Source organism: Plecotus auritus, assembly GCF_963455305.1.
Source record: "Plecotus auritus genome assembly, chromosome: 4".
In the NCBI taxonomy this organism is placed as follows: domain Eukaryota; kingdom Metazoa; phylum Chordata; class Mammalia; order Chiroptera; family Vespertilionidae; genus Plecotus; species Plecotus auritus.
Genome location: NC_137775.1, coordinates 178,292,379 through 178,303,444, shown reverse-complemented (window position 1 = coordinate 178,303,444; position 11,066 = coordinate 178,292,379). Strand labels below are relative to the sequence as shown.

Sequence of the window (11,066 nt, the reverse complement as noted above, 5' to 3'; positions counted from 1 at the left end):
AGGTAAGAGGGAGCCCTAGCTGGTTTTGCTCAATGGATAGAGTGTTGGCCTGCTAACTGAAGGGCACATGCCCAGTTTGCAGGCTGGATCCCCAGTAGGAGGCATGCAGGAGGCAGCCAATCAATGATTCTCTCTCATCATTGATATTTCTAGCTCTCTCTCCCTCTCCCTTCCTCTATGAAATCAATAAAATAATAATAATAATAATTTTTAAAAAAGAGGTAAGAGGGAAATAACCCTCCAAGGCCTGGTTCTGTCAGACCATGGCCAGGATGAGTGCCTCAGTCAGGGTGAGAACTAGGCAAGTAGATAACTAATGGAGTGATTAAAATAATGATTTTTAAACTTTGGATTTTTAATCCATTTAATCTCAAAGCTCTGTTGAGTTATATAGGATGTCACACACAAAAAAAGTATGTACACTTTAACAGTTGATAATTCACCTAATTTTCACTCTTTTTCTGGTTTAAGTGATTTGAAATAATGGGTGAAACCATACTAAGCTTTGAACAAAGAAAATTTATCTTAAAGTGCCACTGGACTTTTTAAAATATATATTTTTATTGATTTCAGAGAGGAGGGGAGAGGGACAGAGAGATAGAAACATCAAAGATGAGAGAGAATCATTGATTGGCTTGCTCCTGCATGCCCCACGCTAGGGATCGAGCCCACACCCCAGGCATGTGCCCTGACCAGGAATCAAATCATGACAACATGGTTCATAGGTCAATGCTCAACCACTGAGCCACACCTGCCGGGCTAGACTTTTTTTAATGGGGATACATAAAAGATAAAGCTTATGGTACAAACTGGCAATAGTCGATGAATTGAGAGCACACACATACAGAACAAAATGATTCTTGATGTTTATGATTCCATTGCTTTGTGTTATCAGCAATGCTTGGACCAAAATGGTCATCATTTTGAAACAGGCATTGACAAAAAAATTTATTCATTTCTGTAGATTCTTTTTTTTTAAATTTAAAGTATACTGTCTACTTTAAATTATACTAAACAATTTATTTTCACAAAACAGCCAATTTTCAAAGCCCTTTTCTAATTTTGGCAATAAGGAAAGTTCAATCCACTAGGATCTTCTGGTATGTCATCCTATAAATGATGCTATCACATCCAGGATCCATGTTCCAAACATTGTAAGAGGTGATAATCACAGCCAAGGCCAAGAAGATCGTTATCCAAAGTACCATGTTGAAAACCACTGGATATTCAAAATTATACTTATATGCAAGGTTATAGGGGCTTAGCGGGTTCTTCTTTTGTTTTGTCCCAAGGATAGTCCTTGTCTTCCTTACAAGTGATTTGTCATCTGATGACAGTCACTAGCTCTACCAATGCATTCCCATCATAAAAACCATACATGCCACCTACAAACCTTTGCAGAGCACCAACAAGGACCTTAGAAGCATCTCTGAACTGCTCAGAATCTTCTCTGTAATGCTTTCCAATTTCATCCAAACCTGCCAGCTCCAGTGAATGTAAAACAGGAGAAGGATGCTTGGCGAGATGCTTATGTTGAGACAACAAACTTGAAGTATCACGCAGAACCTGTGGTTCAGAAAGGAAGTGCAGATCAAGTTCATTGTTACTACTCAGAGAACTTATGGAAAGTGAATTAAGAACATAGTTGACTTGAAACAGGCGATTGGGGGACTGTTCTAACATTACTGAAAGAACTTCAAAAACTGAGTTTGCCTTCCCCACCATAAACACTCTTTCCTCAGTGGGAGCCAACTGCAAAACTACAGGAGTTTTTTGAGAAAATAAGGAATGAATGGAATTTGCAACACTGTCAAGACTAAAAGGAACTGGATTCTCCAAAGGGTAAGAAATGACACCATCACCATAACAGTAGCCTGAGGGCGATGGAATGGGTTACCCACAGCAAGTCCCAGCCAAGAAAGGTCTTTTCCCCCAGAGAAGCCCATGGCTCATGCAGCCACGTCTGGGATTCGCTCTCCTGGTGCAGGCCAATTTCCACTGCGGAAAACAACAGACCCTGGTGATCTTAACGTACTAAACTCGTCCTCCAAAACACCACCACCAAGGGCAGGAGCAGGATGAGCGCGGCCATGGTTCCCCGCTGGCCACACAGTGCAGGGCAGCCTGCAGCAGGCCTGATCGCCTCAGCACTTGGCTCCCAGAGGCCGCCCCATCGTTCCCTCCCGGGGGCAGCGGTCTCTTTCTCCACCAGTCATCAGCGTGCTGGCGCTTTGTCTTCTTTCTTACTGAACTGGCATAAGATAGGTTAGAACAGAGAGAGAGCTTGTCTCCAGAACTGTGGAGATCCTTAGTACCTCTAGAATGGAGAGTGGCTCTATGATTTCTGGTATGATTTCTATGTCTGTTTCGTTGGCTCTTTCTTCTTATGCAATAGTAGGTGGTCTGCCTGTCACTGACATCGTCACTTCAGGGTGCCAAGTTTTTGGAGAAAGCTTTGAGGCTTCCATTTGGCCTTCTTCCATTTTTCTTAAGTTAGCTTTGTTAACTTCCAAGGTATGTTTATAAAATCACAAAATTAAAGTCAGCTGGAGTACTCAAAGTGGGGGGATATCCTCCAGTCCGGCTTCACTTTTTCCACCTACCGCACCTGATGAAGCAGAAATCAAACTAAGCTATTTCTATGGCAATGCTTAGCTTTGTGGGACCTTTGCTTCTCCTTCTTTAGCTGGCTACCACTTTGCCTTCCTTTGGTCCAAAATAATACACATGCAGCTTACAAAGATGAAATGACTGAGGGAAAGAATTGTAAGAGTGCTTTTAAATGTGGCCTGTTTCAGTCAGAAGACCTCTGTAGATTCTTTTAAATTTTGAAAATGAGCCTGGCTGGTATGGTTCAATGGCACTGACAAAAAAAATTATTCATTTCTGTAGATTCCTGTGTACAATCCAGACTTTATAATCATTCAAAGTGTGTATACATTTTTTGGGACACCATGTATATCGGATAATTGCCATTTTTCATTAACTCTACTATGTACATTTTCCCCACCTTTTAACATATCTGAAAGTAAGATGCATCTTAAAAATGTATGTCATGTCATAGTTTATTTGGTGACCTTTTTCTTTTTAAATGATACACAAAACAGTGTGCTTTGTTACATGGTAACAGATAACTGAGAAGGCAACAGAGTTAAGATTTAAGTCCTATGAACTGTTTTCTCTATTTCCCCCATTTTGGAACAAATGTTCCTCCTCAAATAAAGGAATTTCCTTCAAGAAGATGAGCCTTAGAAAACTTGCTTGTATTTCTCCCAGTTGCGATTTCCCAGCATGGATAACAAAACAACCCATGAAGCGCTATGAGAAGTCACACATCAAAAAACAAGTCCCACTGGCATCGTCGTTTCCTCAAAATCACCTTCTCACTCACAATCGTTTCTACTTGGTGCGAAGGTACTTCATTAAGTGTCTGGGATTCCTCAAATGTGTTCTCGTGCATCACGTAGGATAAAGCTGCATTATCACTAGGGAAACCTCTAAAAATGCCTGGTCATGGCAATTCCATAAGAGAACCAACTTTGAATGACAACCATGGTTCAAGGCCATGCTTAGTCAGAGAGAGTGATTTGGATCTGACAATCCACAGAACTGTAAGGACACAAGGCATGTCCCCCAAAGCAACAGTCAGGGGGGAATAGTGAGGGCATAGCTCCTGAGAATTATCTGAAGAGCAATTGGCCCTGCTGACCAAACAGGATATCCTCAGTGTGTGCAGCAGTTTCTCAATAGGAAGTATGAAAATTTGAAACATTGCAAAAGGGAGGACAAGAACTCTGAAAGATTAATATCCGGTGAGAGTGAGGGGAAAACTTCAACTACTTACTTTGCAGTAACAGCCTCAGAATGAAAGCTATTCTGGTAGCCAACAGTGGAAAGTTAACATTTTAACTCAATAAAACCATTGGATCATAAATCCAGGAATGTACATGAATTCATTAGTCTGGTTTTTCTGAGTTTATTTGCTCTTTCAGAAGAAATTTTCCTCTATTGTTCCATGAACTATGAGTGTATGTGTGTTTACACATTAAAACAAACCACATTACCTATTGGACCCTATTTTTCCTATTCCACAGGTTAACCCATGTGTACAATCCAGTAATTACCATTGCTTTAACACTTCTTTAAAAGTCAACGCAGTCCTTGTTTCCTTTGTGTCGGCCTGAATTTCTTAATGGGACACTAAAATTGAGGCTATCTTCTGCAGCCTTTGACTGGCCCAGAAGACTTTCTCCGGGGCCTAGCTGGGGTTCTGAAACCTTCCATGGGTCCAAATAGTCTATCATCCCAGAAAACCCAGACAGCCAGTTCTACTTTGTATGGGACTTACCTAGGCAGCAATCTACTGATGGACACAATCAAGATGAGCGTCAATACTACCCTTATTACGACTTCATGGAGAGTCATACTTGGCTTTGGATTGCTATATAACATCTGGGAGAGATATCAACCCAGAAAGAAAACTATGAAATGGAATAGTTACCCAGAAAAAGCCAACCACCCAGGAAAGGAGAGTGTGGTGTCAGAAAAGTTCATTCTGACAGATATTGCCAGAAGTCAATGAGTTGCTTTGGGCCAGAAAGAAAGGTATTTTTTCCCTGGGAAATGCATTGTCATTTTGTCATTGTTGCTAAGGCACATTGACCCACAATCAGTTGGCAATGCCTACTGAGGCTTCCTAGCCTTTTCTGTAGACCCCATTAGCTGACTTGGGCAGCATGCCAGACCTTATAGGCCTTGCATTAAAAATCCTCATTTGGCCCAGCCAGCATGGCTCAGTGGTTGAGTGTCGACCTATTAACCATGAGGTCACGATTCAATTCCCAGTCAGGGCACATGCCAGGGTTACAGGCTCAATCCCCAGTGGGGAGCATGCAGGAGGCAGCCGAGCAGTGATTCTTTCTCATCATTGATGTTTCTCTCTCTCTCCCCCTCTCCCTTCCTCTCTGAAATCAATATTTGATTTAAAATATATTTTTAAAAAATCCTCATTTGAAGCTAGGAGAATGACTATTGGTTTTTCTTCTAATAAATCTAGAAAAAATATTTCACTCTTTTTTCTAGCAAAGGGAGTAGGGGAATTCAAAGGGAGTAGGGGAAATCAGAGACTCAAAGTTAAGTTTCCTGGGGCGTTACCCTTCTCTCTTGACAGGAATAACTTAAAGTAGCTTTGAGGGTGGGAGTGTGAGAGGTCCTCGTGACTTCTCCCCAGTCCCGACCATTTCCCCTCACATCACCTGAGTGTTTTCACTTCTCTTTGTGACACACTACTGATAGACCACCTATCACACCTACTTCTAAAGATGCAAATGGCCCTGACAAAGGAGGTGGGGTGTCAGGAAGACTTTCACCTTAGGGCTAAGCACAGAGAAGAGGGACAGGGCAGGGCTCAGGAAATGTGTACTGAAACCTTGAAGGTTGAATGTACATAGGACATAGATCTTGTTGGGATTCCTGGATGAGGCACCAGAGTTTGGATAGTGAGACTAAGGAGAAGGGCAGCTGAGGTAGAGGGATAACATTGGGAAATCATGGACCCAAAAGACATAGGACAAGGGCAGTGGGAAGCACTGGGCATTCAGGGACAGGGAACTTCCGAGGGGGCAAAGGGTGCAAAAGGTTGGTAGGAGGAGGTCCTTCAAGGTAAGTACAGTCTAGGGTCAGGAAGAGGATGAAGACATTCTCCTTTTTCTTCTCATTTCTGCCTTCTGTTCCTAGGGTCTAAGAGTCAGGCTGGAACTATTGGTCTTAAGACTTAACTTCACGATGGATTTCTTTAGCATTTTGGCATGCGTGGACTGGTCCCTTCAAACTCATTCACCCTTGTTAACCGTATTCACATGATATTCCGCAAACCGCTGGCTTAGCAAAACAACCCACGGGCTGTTTTCAAGGTGAGACTTTCTATACCTCGGCTAAGATTTGTTAACGGTCCGTCTGTTGTGGCTATACCCAGAGTCTTAGGGTCAAGCCCCTTGGTCAGCACAGACAAGCCACAATTTGCTAATCAGGGGTGTGTTTGAAACAGTTGGGCAAGGAACCAATTTCATGTATCTTCCTTTGCATTGTCATGGTCATCATGATTCATATGACACAGTTCCTCGAAAGACCAAAATAAAAAGACAAGTCAGCAGAATGAAATTCACAAAATATTTCTTATTGCCTATGGTTTATGGATACATATTTTAATATCATTTAAGTGCACAGATCTCACTGTGAACAAACTAAAAGATAGCAACTTTTAGCACAAAGCTGACTTTTCAAATGTGGAGGTAATAAGAGTTAAGACTTTGTGGGTATGTACATGACACAGACAAATTCACACATTTTTAATATTGTGGATTAAAATCTTGAGGTTTGAATCTCCTTGTAACATATAGTTAGAAGAGGAGGTCCAAACAGGATGGCACAAGATATTAACTATTAGTGCAGTAGTTCTCAAAGTATGGCTGGAGGGCCTCTGGGAGCCCTGGGTTCTTTCTAGAAGATCCATGAAGTCCTGACATTCGCAACTCCATGTCTATGTAAGGCAGGATTTTCTTCATATACTTCAGCTAAAACAGCATAACTAACAGATGGAATGCAAAAGTAGATATGAGATTCTAGCTGTCTTCTCTAAGGTCGGATATTAAATTTCCAAAACCATAACACAGTGACTATCTTCTCACTACATATTTTGGGGGAGAAAATATAGTTAATTTTCATGAAAAATGTGTTAGTTATGTTAACATGTAAAGGATTCATTATTATTACCTTGAATGAACACACTACAAAGTTTTTTCGGTTTTAATTTCTAACAGGGTAAATATTAATAGATATAAACCACAAAACCACAGAAGCAGAAGCTCTTTAAGCTCCTCAGTACTTTTTAACCCTGGAAAAGAGTCCTGATACTAAGACCTCTGAGAGTTGCTGCACAGATCCTGGCTCATTTTTCTCAAGCTAATTCTCTCAATTCTATAGCCATCTAAAGTGGCTTAAGCTGGTCACCGCTTCACTCCTTCCCAATTTCCTCCAACAGCATCATCATATACAAGGGCAGTATATGAAGAGTTAACAACTGGTATGGTGTGAAATCCACCAATCAAAATGTTTGTGGCAGAAAGCCACAGATTCCATCCCCGTCTCTGAGCTTCTAGGGCCTCCCGCTTGTACATGTCATGACTGTGGGAATGTGAGAGTTCTCTCTCCCACCCAGAAGACTGTTCCACTCCCAGGTGAATCCTCAGGCTTACCATCGTACCTGAAACAATGTCAGGGCTCTTCTGGAACCTGTTCCTGCACCATACTTCCCTGTCCTTGGTGCAAACACTTTGCCTTACCCAGGGTTATCACTCCAGCCAGATTGGGGGGAACAAAGTAGGGCTTCCCTGTGATGACAAGATGGGAACGGGTCACCAACCACTTTCTTCAACATCCTAATTTTCCCTGAAAAGATGGAGCTTCAGGAGGTCCAATATTGTGCAATGTCTTAAACACCTGGATCAGACGTTTTTAAGGCTTAAGGAATGGGCGAAATGTCCCAGATCTTAGCCCAACCAAACCACTTAAACCACTGTAGTTAAAACCAATTTAGCATATTACATAGAATGTAGCAGAGTGAGCTTCTCACCAGAAATGCATGGAATGTACTTAGATGTCTATTTTGGTAGGATGAGATTGCAATAATTATGAAAACCAGATACTGGGGATTTCCAAAGGTCGGAGGCTAAGCTGCTGCCTGCCAACTCTGCACACTCGGAGGGAGGTCTCCCGGAACATGGACTTGAGCACGCACTTGTTCTTCCCCTCCAACTTGCTGTTATGGGTTGATTCGTGCTTCCCTCTCCCCGCCAAAAGTTCATGTTGACACTTCCAATACCTCAGAACGTGGCCTTGTTTGAAGACAGGGTCTTTTCAAAGGCAACCAAGTTTAAAGTGAGGTGATTGGGGTGGGTGTAACCCTAGTTATGACCTGTGTCCTTATAAAAAGGAGAAGTTTGGACACAGAAGGAAGACAATGTGTAGATACAGGGAGAACACCACGTGAATTTGCAGGCAGACATCTCTAAGCCAAGGAGAGAGGCCTGGAGAGATCCTTTCCTCACCACCCTTGGAAGGAACCCACCTTGATTTCAGACTTCTCACCTCCAGAATTGTGAGAAAATAAATTTCTGTTGCTTAGGTCACCCAGTTGGTGGTACTTTGTTACAGCAGCCCTAGCAAACCTGCCTTCAGGTTTCTAAGTCACAGCCCCACTTTCCCTCAGGGAAGAATTGTAAGGAGTTCTTTATTTGAAAAGTTCTTTATTTGAGTAAGTTCTTTATTTGAATAAGTGAGGCACAAAAGAGTAAGGAGCATGCCCCTCTGGGAAAGCTCTGACAACTCCCTCAGCCGCCATGGCTTATGGGATAGGCCTCTTCCTCCACCTGAAGACTGGAAGGGACTTTAGTACTAATGAGTGGATGTGTCTGGTCCCCTCAGTGGTGGGAAGCAGGGAGTATGGTCTGACATCCGCAGAAGCCAGGCTCCCACAGCCTCAACGGGACCCTCATTTAGGGATCTCCCTCTTAAGGACTTCTGCTCTTCAGCTCAGCCAGAACCTGACCCCAGTGTGCACTGGGTTCACACATCTTGTGTCATCCATGCCGTCTCTAACCTGCAACAGAGGGAAGTTACTCAGGGCTTTGATGTTGCTATGGACCTTGGCATGCCCTGGTCCATACTCATCCTCTTCCACACGCACTCTTCTGCTCCCCACTTCCTCATTGTCTTCCTTCTTTCATCACATGCTGACCACAGAGTCATCTCCAGCCACCCTCTGCATTCCTTCTGCTACATCCATTTCATTTCCTTTCACTCTGCCTTTCCTTTTATGTCCACTGGCAGCACCCTTGGCCAGGCCATTGGTGCCCCATGTGTAGACAATAGGTGACACTGTTTGGGTCCCAGAGATATTTTGATTTGGGGGTACCTGGAAGGAAAGGGTAAAGGATATAAGGAGCTCTAAGGAGGAATTTGGTGAGAGTCAAGGATGGGCTGTGGATGGACTAACTGGGGGTGGTGGTGAATAAGGGGTGGGTGAGGGCATCTACTGCACATATTTCATGCTAATAAAAGAAGTTGAAAGTTCAATCCTTTGTTTAGGGGATTACAATCAGTATGGATGTCAAAATGGCAACAACCGCCACAGAATGTTGGCATCATAGTGTCATGGATCATTGCAGAAGCCTCCCTCTGGTGACTTGAGTTTCCTTCCTCTAATATTGTACATGCTACTATCCTGTTTTAATATGTACTTTTGATTAAATGCACCATTTCATCTATTTATATAATCAACAAACATTTACTGGGCATCTTTCTCAAGGCTGGCATTTGGTAGGAGACAAAACTGACAGTCTTTGTTATTTCCTACCATCCTCTCCAACAGCTTCTGCTCCAAAAATCATTTCTAAGTTGATTATTAAATGGTTAGTCACCAAATATATGTGTATACATACGTACGTACATACAAACAGCAAATATATTAGCTAAATCCCAGATCCAGACTTTTAACTCATTTATTCTAGTCAAAATGAAGATACTAAAGAGTAAAGACAGTCAATAATTACTAAGTGGTGACATTGTGCAAGTAATAGAATATTCCTTTGATAGTATTATTTTTATTTCTAGGATGAAATGGAAAAATAAGTGGGGACATTTTCAAAAGTTTAGCAATTATCCTGTCTGTCATTCCATACTTTTGCTTTCATTGTTTTCCTCTTTTAATTTTAAACTTGAGCACTTTTAAGCTTCCTTTTCATAGTTCATGTGAGCAGAACCAACCTAGTTGCTTGGTTTGGTATTCTTCTAACTCACAGTTGTAATATAAATAGCTATCTTCTTTATTTAATTTTTTCTTTTTCAATTACAGTTGACATTCAATATTGTATTAGTTTCAGGAGACAGCATAGGGTTATGAAGTGATCCCCCTGATAGTCTTTGAACTAGAGACAGTGTCTGGACTTCCTGCTTCATGGACATAACACCACTCCTCCATTTGCTCACCTCTGCCAGTGCTTGTCCACTGTCCAAGTTGGTTCCATAACCAAATTAAGTGCCTGCTTCGCCTTAGATTTACTCTAAGCATGGAAAACCATAACGGATATTTCCACTGTAATGACCACTGAAGGACTGTTCACCGAACAGCAAAGTCCAGTGGGTGGCTGGAGTTGCTCGTCTATGATTACAGTCTCCACCCACGGGCCATGTTCAAGCAGATTCCCTTTCTCACACTCCTGGCAACCTCCGAAAGCAGGCCAGAGCGGCGGTGGCTCCACGCCTGAAACCTGCTTTCCTCGAACAATTTGAAATGTTTGTTTCTCTGTAGCTTCTACCAACTGTCGTTTTCTCCTTTGGGGACGGAGAAGAATGTATGACTTCCAGATGATGTTATTAATTCCTCCAGCTTCCAAAGCCATCTGCCTATTGCTTAGAATTCATCCTGTTCAGCTGGAACTCGACTCACAACTTATTGGAAGATGACTGGCCTCCCATGTGGACCATTCTTGAGTTGTTTATCTTTATTTGTTCGTAGCCTCTCCTCTTCTTTTTTCCTTCAGGGATCCTGTGCCCACTGTCCTTTCTTAAAGCTGGCTCTGTTGTATAGATGCAAGGGTTTCTCAGATATTGCTGAGGATTTTCAGGTCATTCAGTTCTGTTCCTTGAATTATCTATTTCCTTGAGAGTCAACTTTTCCTTATATCTTAGGCTTTTGCTGTTGTTGCTATTATAGTTAAGCCTTTCTGCAAATAAGGATTTCATGAGCTGGTGGTGGAGGTCAGCCATTCTGCCTGGAGCTCCGCGACTGCCACAAAGTTAGTTGTGACAAATACATACCTGTGGGTGGATGTTGAGAATCACATAGGCGTGGATGTAGGGGAAGTTCAGGCGCAGCTGCCCCGCCAGGGCACAGAAGGTGAGTAGCGTGCATTTGAGATCCTTGCTGGGGGCATGAAGGAGCTGAGGGCCCCCTCTGAGAGCTCAGAACCCCCACCACCAGACCCCACAGGGCAGTCGCTGCCGCCATG

General features: G+C 42.6%; 1 pseudogene across 1 annotated transcript; it reads right to left on the bottom strand.

Moving 5' to 3' along the window:
• Positions 1-1,079: 1,079 nt before the first annotated feature.
• On the bottom strand, positions 1,080-2,092 carry LOC308246364 (renin receptor-like; annotated as a pseudogene). The gene has a single exon. The product of its transcript is annotated as a renin receptor-like (transcript).
• Positions 2,093-11,066: the final 8,974 nt, after the last annotated feature.